We start from the raw sequence: 13,561 nt of genomic DNA, 5'->3' as shown, positions 1-13,561 counted from the left end.
GATTTTTTAAGACCAATTTTTGTTAAAACTGTTTAGTTTGCAACAAAAATACATCATCTGTACAACGGAACTATCTAGCTATTCTTAGAAACAGTCGTCAAGGCAGCAAAACCTTAGTTTAATCCTGTTCTTATTTTTAAGTTGATCAAAGATCCTATGTTATTTCTATTCCCTCCAAGAACACGTGTACCAAGTTTCATGGCAGTCGGTTAAGTATTTTTCGCGTGGAAGCGTAACAAACACACTTACATTTATAATATTAGTAGGGATATGTGACACTTCGATGAAGTCGCACGCTACCTCGCTGGTAAGCTCCTCACATACAAATACAATCGTATTAATACAGAAAACAAATTTCCAAATAGTTGAACCCGCCAGCCCTGAACTTAACCCTAAGTAAGGCAGGATAATCGGGCCCATCCATCATAATTCCCGGTCTCGATACAGATCGAAAGAATATTGATAGCAGGAGCTCATAGGCGTGTGGGGTGACCCTCAAACCCTACGTCCTTTTGATAGTCAAATGAGGAACGGTGGAAAAAAAATCCTGGGTTTATACACAAGGTATATTGCGCCGAGCAATCATTAATGCTCAAGAATCAGTTATAAATGAATGTCAAAGTAACAAGTCGCGTCATCTGATGAAAATAAATGTCTTATGCTCTGTAGGTTCATGCTCTGAGTCTCCAAAACTGCGACTACATTTTTTTTAATGTTTCCACAACTTTCACATCGCAAGAAGCATAAATCTATGCATATTTTTTCTTTTTCTTACCTTGCTCGTACAGAGATAGATTCAAAATACATTATACAGCTCCTACATAAACTAAAACTATTAAATAAAGCTACCTTCATATTTCACCGATGCCAAAATTCTTTACAAAAACACCAAGGACAAATTACTTCCCGCCATCGTAGGTTAACGAAAAATTTTTAGCAATTTCCACCATATTCTAGCTATATTCACCGGTTGACCGGTCGCCATTTTACCTGATTCCGAATAATGCTACCAATTTCCCGCCACTTCGAACCCAGATTCGGGATAAGAAAAGCGCCGTTTAGTTTGAAATATCGTCTTAACCCTGTAAATGTTGTCGAGAATGGGATTGTCAAAAGCGCGTGTACGTGATACGGCGGTGTTCGCGTTGTAAGTGAACTTTAGTGTTTGAAGGTTAAATCCATTTGGGAAACTCAGATTCTAAAGCATGGAAGAACTAGTTTTTTACAAGCAATATACTGATTAATTAAATATTTGATGACAAACACATATACTGACAACTAGTAAACGAAAAAAACCGGTATATTTGCTAAAAATCGGTTGATCATTAAAATAACGTGGGGAGCGAATGTTTTTACTGTCGTGGGTTTCTAGAAATTATACTTTTATCTTACTAATATAGAAAATATCTTTCGCGGAGGTCAAACGGGAACCCTATCGCAGACTGCCGCGAAGGTATCACATATCCTGTCGTAACTCGTAATACCCCAAATCTTATTGCAAAATATAAAAGAGAACAACAGCGAAAAATCTTCCATTTTACCTATCCAAGCAATCTGAAACAGAACTCCGTCAATGTAACGTTGTTTTATAGAGTCCTGTTAACTGGAATTCAATTTACTTTTTTCTAAAACAAATATTCGGAAAGCCAAGCCTAGTGCGGGTGACATGTATTTCCCATTTGAAACCTCCAACACTTTGGTGCGATCTATTTTGCTTCATTCATCAGATGCCCGACCACCGCAGCGGCCATTTTGGAGTGACGTAAGTTGCGCTAACATTTTATGTAATAACGTCTGTAATATTTTGGCATTGGAATAGTTGAGGTATATGAGCTATTCGAGGCACGTGTGACGTTTGATGACACAGGCCCGCTGCTTGACCTAGCTCTTTCTTCTAAAGGCCAGTCCAGGGAAGCTGCTAAAATTATGTTTACGTTTCTTAAAAGGGTAGTTTGTTAGAAAATGTCAAGATCAATAACAGGATATATTTTAAGAAACTCTAAATGGCAAATCTTTCACACCCCACAACTTTTAAATGGCTTCATCGATTTTTATCAAAAACGTCCTAGAACATTAATCTTAAATACAAAATAAACTGAATTGAAATCAGACAATCCGTTCGGGAGCTACGAGCTGTGGCAATATACAGACAGGTCAAACTTAAAACACCCAAGAAGCGTAGCCCAGAATTTAAACTAGCCTTATTTAAAAAAAATATCATAGTGCCTCAGTTGCTAATCTGATCGAACCAACAAAACCAATTGTAAAACAGAGCCGCTTAAATTGAGCTTAGAATTTCCTCTTTTGATATATTACAATTTTCAATGTGAACCCTTTAGGTATGATCATTCGATCAAGAAAAACCTCTATATTATCTCTAGGCATTTATAATTAAAAGCTGATATAACATTATTAATTGCATCGATAATTTTTTTAGTTTCACCCATATAAACAATTCATTGAAATAATAGGTATTTTATCTATAGTCGTAATCAATCATCAATATTTTTCTGAAGATCAATCTTTAAGTGTCGAAAAATATTAAGACGAAGCAAAAGAATGAAAGTCTGGGCCAGCCAATATTAATACTACGAGTATAAGTAGGTACTGAATGGTGGTTTGACGTATCAACTTCTAAGCCCTTTTGTGTTGCGCTTAATTAGAAGACAACTGAAAAATTGCACAATTTTTGCTAAAATTTTCGAAAACGATAAATGCATTCTTCCCACCAATCTGATTAGTATTCGAAAAATATTCAACCGTACGCAAGGAGAAACTTTGAAAGTATACAATCAAAATGAATAATAAATGCAATTTCATTCAGAAGTGGTTAAATGCGACTGCCCCGAGTAATACAACTCGATGCACAAGTAAAAAGTCAAATGAAAGATAGAACGAAGGAACTTGGAATAAGCGATGTCGAAGATCTTGAATGTTCTGGAAATCGGCAATTTTGTAAATTAAGTTAGTGCCCATGTCTCGAAATAGTTATTTAATTTTTTTTATGCCAGTTTGATCATACAAATGCATTTTGCGTACAAGGGTTTGATTTAGTGACCCTATTGCGACTCTCCTGGAGAGGAAAACGAAAATTTTTAAACATATGTTTTTTAATATTTGTGAGAAAAGCCGGTTTAGTTGATGCATGTCCATGGCAATACTTCGTGTATTAAAAGCCGTGTCACAGAGATACACAACCAAAATAGGAGAGCTGAAAAAAAGGCTGCAATTTTTTTAGATCGCATTATTCATAAATATCATTCTAAAAGTAAGGCATTATTGTAAACGCTTCCAGTAAGTCAACATCGGCTTACTACCAAGTTTTATTGCTAAAGCAATAAGGTTTACATTTGTCTGACACAAACAGCCTAAACTCTTGTTCTTTTGACGTCGTCTTACAGGCCACTTATTCCAGATACTGAGTAGGGATTGTAAAAGTGTTTTGGTGATGAATTTACCAAAATACCAATACAAGAAATAAGAATTAATTTGTAGCGAAATTGTGTCATAATGACATATAATTAAATCTTTTATTCTGCTACCAGGATAATAAGGTATCTTCACTTTTACATGTATTTTTTTGAGACCGCTGTATTTCTTATCTGAACACCCTGAGAAGAAAGATCGAAGCAAACTCAGGAGTTGCACTTTCTTTGAATGCCAAACAATTTTTAAATCAGAGTAAAAGTTTGGAGAAACAGTCCAAGCGTGGCTCTGAGGTACCTAACTGCATAGAGCAGGTAAAAAATATATATTATAGCAACAAAATTGCTGCCAAAAATGTATTCTAATATCAAATTTATACATGGAAACATGTTGAGTAGTTACATCATTCGTTAAAGCGGCGGAAGCGAAGAGCTTTGGAGAATCCAGGGGTCTACCACCGCCTCAAGAAATATTATTGCAGTTTTTGAAAAGAGACGCCGACATAAACAGTGTCGTGCCATTTCAAACGGGTCTGACTGGTTTCAGTCGGGCTATCCCGATAAATACGCGTGAGTTAACCGTTACATCATTTAATAATTTGTACACCTTGTATTGCTGGATCCAACTTGAAAGATAGAATAGCATTCATCTCAATTTATAGTCGCAATATTATTTTCCACCACGCGGAAAAAATCGCGGGCAAAAGCTAGTAGATATATAAAACTTAGATCCAGTCTTTTTTTGCTGTTTACCGAAATAAAAATTGTCAGCAACGCATACCGAATCCCGAATTGGGTGCATCCCAGCTTTTTGTGTCCTTAGTGCGTTGCTAACGTAGTTACTTATATCCTTTGCTGTACTGAAGGCTTGTAAAGTCGTCTCGCCAATAGCTCAAAACGTCCGGTGATGCAGTCAAAGCCTGCACTCAGGTTAACTGTGGAGACCAATCAAAAACCCTTACGCAGTAAAGTGCACTATCACGTCAATAATATTACGCTATACGCCATCCATACTAAAAAGATCCTTTGGGGCGTAACAAGTGACCAAAAAATCTTTAACTGTACAATATGAGGCTGAATTTCCGCTGCAAACTATTCCATTTTATTACGTAATATAAAGCAACGCATTGCTTGTCAGACTTTGGTCAATTTTATGACCTGAAAGAAAAAAAAGAAACAAAATATATATATATATATACCGTGATTTTTTAGTCGTCTTACAAAAGCAGCCCAGTTCATGTATCCAATGACTTGAACACGTTCATGATAAAAAAATAGGTAATTATGAGATTTGAAAAAAGAATAAATGCAATTCCTAGTTTTTTAGAAACACAGCTCTGTTGCGAGCGCGGTTCGAGCCTTGTAACAATGGTAAGAGATTTTTAAGAGTATATTTCAGATTTCTCTTGTTTAATTTTCTTCGTACTTATTATCTTAAATGATGAAAAAAAAAAAATCGCGCCTAGGGGCATTTTACGTCGGATACATGAACAAAAAAATCACCGTGTATATATATGTATATAGTAACGCCGGTATGACACATAAAAAAAAGAAAAATTAGCGTATACAAAGAGAATAGACAGGGGAAAATATGTGTCACATCCACGCAAAGTCTATCAAAAGGTTCTTCTTTAAACGGACAGATTATAAGACGAGGTGGTAGGCCCCCAGGTTATCACGTCGTGTAACCTCAAGAAGCTTAGTGGCGCCACCTAGCTAGTTCCGGTGGTCTCTTAGAGTAATGGCCGGTTTAGGATTCAAAGGTCGTTAACATAAGTACAAGGAGGTTCAGAATTTATGTGTTAAATGGAGTGTGTGTCGCTAGTTATTTGTCATGGGCTGAAACTGTGTATTTCGATTTACTTTCATACTAATTTTGTTGATCATATATTCATATTTTTATATTGTATAGGTATAAAATCAGTGCTAATTCAAATCTTTTAAGTATTCGACCGGCGCCGGCGTTAAGAATAGGGTCCAAACAATTGTATAAAACAATTATTACAAAAATACTTGTCAAACAAAAATGCACACTAGTGTTTTCAGCTAATTGTCATATTTTAAAGTTGTAACTCTACAATTTAACGCATGTATATCTTTATCTAAATAAAGTTCTATTTAGAACACCAATAGACTACCTACCAATTCATGGCAAGGAGAAATAGCTTTTCTAAACCCGGATTAATAGTATAAACTCACGTAATTCATAATTTTAATTAGTTGAAAATGAAGTAAGTCTATCTCAAGTGCAATAGTAAAGGCAGCCTTTGAAAGATGAATGTAATTAAAAATAAGAAATTCTCCATTCATAGCCTTTTGATGAATCTTCCCTTTTGCTGTGAAAGCACAGAAACTAAGTTTAATACTAGTGATATTTAAATAAGAACTTTATAAGAAAACTTTCATATTAATTTATTAAATGTTTATAATTCTGTATAAAGTTATTAGAACTTGAATTCTTGTATTTTCGCTTTGAAAACTTTGATTATAAAATGGCGGCTGACTTGTCTAAATTTTAAAGTCAACGTTTGTTGTTTCTTCATTTTATTAAGGCTATTGGCCACAAAAAATACACTTATCTTCTTCTTCTAATATATAAAATTCCCGTGTCACGATGCTAGTTACCGTACTCCTCCGAAACGGTTCGACCGATTTTTATGAAATTTTGTATACATATTGGGTAGGTCTGAGAATAGAACAACATCACACTAAAAAAATATATTTTATTTTTTGGAAAAAGTATCCTAAACAAAATTACTCACAAAACTTAATACAGGAAAACATATATTATCCTTATATTGTGTAAAAGGGAGAAAATGTACCCGACGAGACAAATATCCCAGATGTATGTAGATTTAAGGCCGCGCTTATTCCTCGTCATTTTCTTGACGAATGATGAGATAGCGACGATCTTCCTGATGCCTACCACCACAATTTAAAGTTAGATTATTGCAGTTGAGGAAGAGAGATGGCGCTATACACCATATAGTGCTCTGTCTCGTTTCCGCAAGTAAAAGTCTTGCTTTAGAAGTTTGTGGTAGGGGTCTTGGCTATGAAATGTTGTAACACGGGGTAATAGTCGCCATAGATAGGGTGAACCCTTTTCTCACTGATTTCTTTACGCATTATGTCGCAAATGTGAGTTATTCAGCTATTTTTATATGAATGTGTTGTGAGATTTGGACTGAACTTACGACGGTTGAGATGTGATCAGATCGATGGACAGTTTTAAACTGGGTTTTTTTTCCAAGGATACTGAAATGTATTTGTTTAGGCTAGTCCATGGTATTTACGGGGCTGTATACACGTACAAGCACATGTATCTTTGAATATATTCTCGAATTTATGACAATTCTATTTTTTGACATTATTTAATGCCTTATTTTTGCAAACTTAGGGAAAAACATTTTTCATTTTTAGCCCTTAGAAGATGCTGAGCCTACCAAAACCTACCATGGGCAAGAAAACTACTTTCATCGCGCAATTTTCTCCAACAACAAAACATTTCCACCAACTATTTTACCCAAATTGTCGGTAAAACGTAAGAATCAAAAGGTAATGTGGCACACGTTTAATCAAAAGAATTGTTGGTATTGTGCTCGTCAAAGAGGAAAACGGGGAGAGTTATCACCACGCTCCGATGCACAAGGGGACGTCCGGCCAGAAGGGGGGGGGGTGAGAGATGCCTGCTTTTATGAAAATGCATATTATTTATTTGTGACACTATTGCGAGCATATTTGCAGGTTGTGTCAACTGAATGGATCGTAGAATATTTGCAGAACATTTCAACGTCAAATGATTTTCAATGGTTTTCTAAAGCGTATATATTGGTATCACGAGTGAGAGTTTGAATTGTGACTCCTCCGCCGCATGGTTAAGGTTAGGTCCGAAACTAGTCGGGCGATCCCGGGAATATACGTGAGTAACTGTTAAAAAAAAAATCTAAAAAAAAATCGGTACTGTAAATAAAGTGAATATTTTAACTGGTCGTTGTTTCTTCATTATAACATGGATTGACATAGGTAATTGTTTTCATCACATTAATTCTTTTCTCTAATTAATCATCTCTTCGTCTTCACATTTATAATTCCGCTCAGCGTATGTATCTCACTTAAGTCCTCCTAAATGGTCATAACCGTTTGAGTATTGCGCACTGGATGGTTCGTTCAAAAATGATCCCGTCAGAACGAGGTTTCCGTCATCATCATTCAAATTCTCCACCCGGCTTTACCTTACCCACTATCACCTATATCTTTACACACGTTACTTGCAATTTTATCATAGCACTGCGGTGTGAGTGGTGTGACAGTCTCCGGAACGCAAGTACGTCTTCTAACAATGCATTGTTGTTGAAATACGAATAAAAATCCGTCATCCGTGTACGACACGTATGTTGAGAGCGAACAACTTTGTCACTCGGTGGAATGTGACGGGCTTTAATATTCCTGATATATCGTTATGAGGCTCTTTATGATTTATTTACGTATATTAAGGGGTAGAGGAGGTTGTTAAAAAGTTTTAGACGGATATATACACCGTGATTTTTAGTCGTCTTACAAAAGCAGCCCAGTTCATGTATCCAATGACTAGAACACGTTCATGATAAAAAATAGGTATTTATGAGATTTGAAAAAAAAAATGCAATTTTTATTCAATATTATGATGCAATTCGTAGTTTTTTAGAAACACAGCTCTGTTGCGAGCGCGGTCCGAGCCTTGTAAGAATGATGAGGGGCGCGGGCGGCGGCAATTTTATCATTTTTAAGAGTATATTTCAGATTTCTCTTGTTTAATTTTCTTCGTGCTTATTATCTTGTTGATGATAAAAAAAAAATCACGCCTAGGGGTATTTTACGTCGGTTACATGAACTGGGCTGCTTTTGTAAGACGACTAAAAATTCACCGTGTATAAGCTCAGGAAAATTCGGAGTATGGAATCAATGTTGTCATTTTGAGGATTGTATTTCAGTTGAAGAGAGAGGTGATGTGCACCAATGTGACATTTTCAAAGTTTTATGTTCTTTTTTACTTGTTATAAGACACCACTGACAAAGCCACCAGCTTCAGTAAGCTAGAGTAGTGAACGATGGTCTAACCTTGTCTTTATTGGAATAGATCTGTGTCCAGCAGCGGGAAAACGATAGGCCCGTATAATTTATTTATTTATTTATTTAATACTTCTTGCACATATAGTACAATGGCGGATATAATTATTGTTTTTCTGCAACTACGCTACTGCATACTATCCGTAATATTAAAGCATCAGGAAATTAACATGCAGCGTGGTTTTAGCAGTCTGTGTTTGTGACCACGGCCAGTGAATCTAGTCGAAAAAAAAAATGATGCAAATTAACACTTTTATTTAAAAACAAAACTAACGTAAATTATTTAAATTTAGTATTCCATAGTATTAAAAACTAATCCGTTTGAAAACAGAACTGAAATTCAACAAAAACACAAAATATCTATTACCTAAAAAACAATCAGCAAAGTTAACCTGCTTTACATTAAAACCGTTTTAATAATTTGTTACATTCAGTAAAAGCTCCACAAATCGTTGAGACAATGAAAACAAGGAACAAATTAAAACTTCCATTCGCACATTGTGGTGGATATTTGGCAAAGTTAACATTTCAGGGGTGTCTCTCAATTAACTAACTAAATTAAGGCTTTTATGTACAGTTACAAAGGAAACGGACGAATTCAATGAAACTTTGAATGTTTTTAAATTAGAGTTGAGTTTCAAAGGGTCTATCACTATGTCTTAAAATAGTACTATTATGGTTGAGGAAGTGGGACAGCAAAATACAAGGCGTAGAGTGCCATCTATATTCTGCTTCACCAATAACATTATTTTTAGACATGGCGTTAGGACCTCGGTTATATTTATGTGTCAAATGGAATTTTGCCTTTTACAATAGTAAAAAAAATAAATTTTGTTAAATTGTGGGTCCCGGCTGTTATTCCTACATCTTTGACAGTCGTTACAGGTAGTCAGAAGCTTGAAAAAGTCTGACAGCCAGTCTAACCAAGGGATATCGTGTTGCCCAGGTAACTGGGTTGAGGAGGTCAGATAGGCAGTCGCTCCTTGTAAAACATTGGTACTTAGCTGAAACCGGTTGGACTGGTAGCCGACCCCAACATTGTTGGGAAAAGGCTAGGCCAATGATGATGAATGACAATAGTAAAAAAAATCTATTAAAAAGCAACCGTGTTCTAGACTTCCTTCAACATTTGATCAAGACTCTCTTTCATAGTCTATAAGTATAAGAATAACGTACTGTAAGCCTGTACTGATTTCCATTGTTGCGCAAGAGATAATATATATATATAATAATATATATATATATATAGATAATTTTAATCATCCAAAAACATTACTTACTTTCGTAGCATCCCTCACAACCTGATTATGACTAAGGACCCAGTGAGTACCTGAACAAAATGTTCAATACAAGCCAACATCTTGTATATTTTCATGAAATAGCCAGATTATTAGCAAATCCGATAGAACGAACACTATTATCAATCAAAGTCATTCAACAGGCCCATCACGTTCGCGACGGGGCCTGAATATTGATGTGAACATATTTTGAATAAGTAAAATATCATTACGGTGCCCCCCCGGGGTATAAACTGATATTGTAGATAGGTTATTGCTTGATTGCATGTTATATATTTGTCCTTCCTTCTATATTTATGGTGGAAATAATATGTATGCGGAAGGAATATGTATCTACCAGGGTGCATTCTAGAACCAAAAATAAATACAAGCAATTTCCCTAGCTACGATTTTAATACTGCAGATGGTTTAGTTTTAATGTTTTTATACAACCTCATGCTCTATTTATGTATGAAACAGGAATGATAGACATACAGCATCACAGCGAAGTTATCAGTATCTTGTGTTTTTTTTGTGGAGTCATATTTGTCACTCCCATTTTAAGTAGAACTGTTTCAGTTGTTAATGCGTAGAGATACTACGGCGTAGAAGTTCCAAAATTATCCAGTCACTTGTCTTCAGAGTAAATTTTAAATAAAGCCTCATACATATAATACTAGCTGACCCGCACTCACTTCCTTAAGCGCTTATTTTTAGAGTACAGAGTACAGACTTTCTGCTTGAAAAAGAATTTCCAAATTAGGCAGGTATTTACACCATTACAAACTTGACCTCTTCAGATTTTCTTTTTATATGCCAACTAAATAGTAAACTAAAACATTCAAGACTAAACCAGGCTATCTTCAAGTCAGAAAGATTTCAAGCACTTGAAACGACGAACTATCCGAATAGCTTCTTAAATCTGACCACGAAACACAACCGGGGAGACCTACAAATCACATCGTCCCAAACTCGGGCCGACCCGAGGGGCTAATAACGTCGCTACATGTCCAATGCAGACACTAGTACGTTTTAAATAAATAAAACTGTACTATACATGAGACACAGATTTCTTTATCGTCTAGTCTTTTTTCCCAATAGTTGTAGGTTGGATATAGTTGAATAGTCTATTTTGCGTTTGACTGTCTGCCGTCTGAAGCCTAGGGATTTATTGGGTAACTCTGTTTTTATTTTGCACTAATGTTGGTTATGGAAACTGTAATGAAATATTTGTTTAAAGTTCAGTACAGTCAAAGGAACCAGGTTGGAATCCCGGGCATTAATATCATTTTGAATTGTATTTCGGTGGCTTTTTAATCCCAAACTGTTCATCGAATTTGCTACTGACCGTTTCATTATTTGTCTTATTCAACGTTTCATTTTAGGTTTAAAAATCACATAATCATTGTGTAATTTCATCCCTCTTCCTGTTTACATGTATTCCCTGTGGTCGGACAAAGTATTTTCTGTTAGTTAAAAACGTTTTTGCGTACGACAAACATCTATAAAGTTACTTTTCGTCTCCGCGGAATACTGTTGTTGACTTTTCTGCTCCAGGCAAACAATTTACATAGGATAATACATCTGTTTACGAGGAAGCAATGATTGTTTTATAGATTACCTTGAAGAATAAATACATTTTAGAGAGTACAATTGTAGAAAATCGAGTGAGGTAGAAGTTTTGTCTAGCTTTTAAGGATTTCGTAAGTTCGTAACCACAGGGTAATAGTAATACCTTATTACTAAGGCTTTATCTTAAGAAGCGTGATGGTGAATTAACCTAAATCATGTTTTTCTATTGCCATATAACAAAGAAATAATAAAAATGAAGATGGAGTTTAAGCAATGTTGTATATGTAACTTTAGATTAAAAATGTTTTCCTATTTCCATGGAAACGGTGGTACGAAGATAAATAGAGCAGCGTATGTACACAAAAGGACCTAGAGTAGATAGTGTCACATCGCACTGACAAACAAAATAAATAGAAAACTTCTTTGGGAAAAAGTAAAATATCTGAGCTTTTTTTAAATAGGAACCTACGTGAGGTAGCCGACCCCAACATAGTTGGGAAAAGGCTAGGCCAATGATGACTTACGTGAGGATGATTCATGATTTCGACTTGCTCGACAGCTGCTGCTTTAGCTCATGATGGACTCCGGTTGGTTACGAAATTAGTGGCAATCTTGATAAATACGCGTGAGTAAACCGTTGGGTTTATTCACACGTATTTATCGGGATTCTTGAGAAATAATACCTCAACAGTGACTGTTATAGTTAATTATCGATCTAATTTAAAAAATCAACTTAAAAACAAAGTAACAAAACTTAGATTTGTCCGAAACGTATTACCGTAGTTGAAAATAAAATTTCCAACAAAACAGGGGAGTTTCATACACTTTTTGCTTTGGACTTTTGTGAAAAATAAAAGCGTGGCGAAAGTTTCCCGTTCACATTTCAACGTCAGAGGCAGTTGGAGTTCCTACTCCAAATGCTTATAATGTTTTTTACTGAGTTTCGGCCTTTTTTCATTGGTAATTTAACTCCTACTATTTTCGCAGTGTGTAGTTACTCTTTTTGTGGTCTACGTTGTTGGGTAAATATGAAATGTAAATTGTTATAACTGTATAGCATGACGTATGTAGCCTACATAATTATTCATTAAGCGTCACGTATGTATTAATGGCGTTAAATTAGGCGGGCCGAAAAACTCTACAAAATATATATGTTTTTACATCCCTTCCTACATCATTTAATACAATCAATTATTCTTTTTTAATTGTTTTGTAGGCAAAGTATAAAAACGAAACATTATTATTGAAGCTCTGCTGTCTAGCTGAAACCGTGACAACTAGAGAACTGAAATTGTCATAGATGATGTATTTACGCTGCCACTATAACAACACATACTCGTTACTACATACCGAGGTAAAGCAACGTTTCTTACAGTCATGTTTGTTGCTAGGTGACAATTAATGTGAGACCACCCGATTTGTTAATCTATACATATAATAAAATTGTAGAAAAGTGAAAACTGTACATTGAATATTTTAAAAAAAGAATAATTGCAGGGTGGTCTACGAACGATTCCGATGCCGAAAATATGATTTTTAGAATTTTTGTCTGTTTGTCTGTTTGTTTGTTTGTCTGTATGTATGTCCGGAAAGATCTCGGAAAGTACTGGATAGATTTGATTCAAATTTTCAGAGAATATCAACAAGAGGTCCGGTCAACATACTTTTTAGTTATTATCCCGCTTTTCGTTACAGGGGGTGAGTAGGAGCCTTTTATATCTATAAACAAATATCAAATTATCTCATAAACTACTGAATATATTTCGTTCAAATTTTGCATGAACCTTATCGTATATATGATACAACAAATGTACAAAAACCATAACGCTACTATGCAGGGGGCATGAGCAGTAAAGTTTTAAATTTTTGGACTCACCCGTAACATCGTGTAATATAATTATGAGGTGTATTTTCACCCCATTGAGTAGTAGGCAGCACAGTCATCAATTTACAAAAAAACATCACGCTATTTATCTTAAGACTTTTGGCAGAGCAATAATAGGATTTTTCGAAACTAAATCATTTTCACAAAATTAGTCATTTTATTCTCTTTCAAGTCTGATATAGGCCTACCGCGACTATTTCACAAGTAAAATAAAAGAAACATAAACATATAATACGTTTTTTATGCAATTTTTACCGTAATCAGTACATTCTTGAAAGAAAGGAACTTAAATTCTT

Source organism: Trichoplusia ni, chromosome 18, assembly GCF_003590095.1.
Source record: "Trichoplusia ni isolate ovarian cell line Hi5 chromosome 18, tn1, whole genome shotgun sequence".
NCBI classification, from domain to species: Eukaryota; Metazoa; Arthropoda; class Insecta; order Lepidoptera; family Noctuidae; genus Trichoplusia; species Trichoplusia ni.
This window is presented reverse-complemented; position numbering follows the sequence as displayed.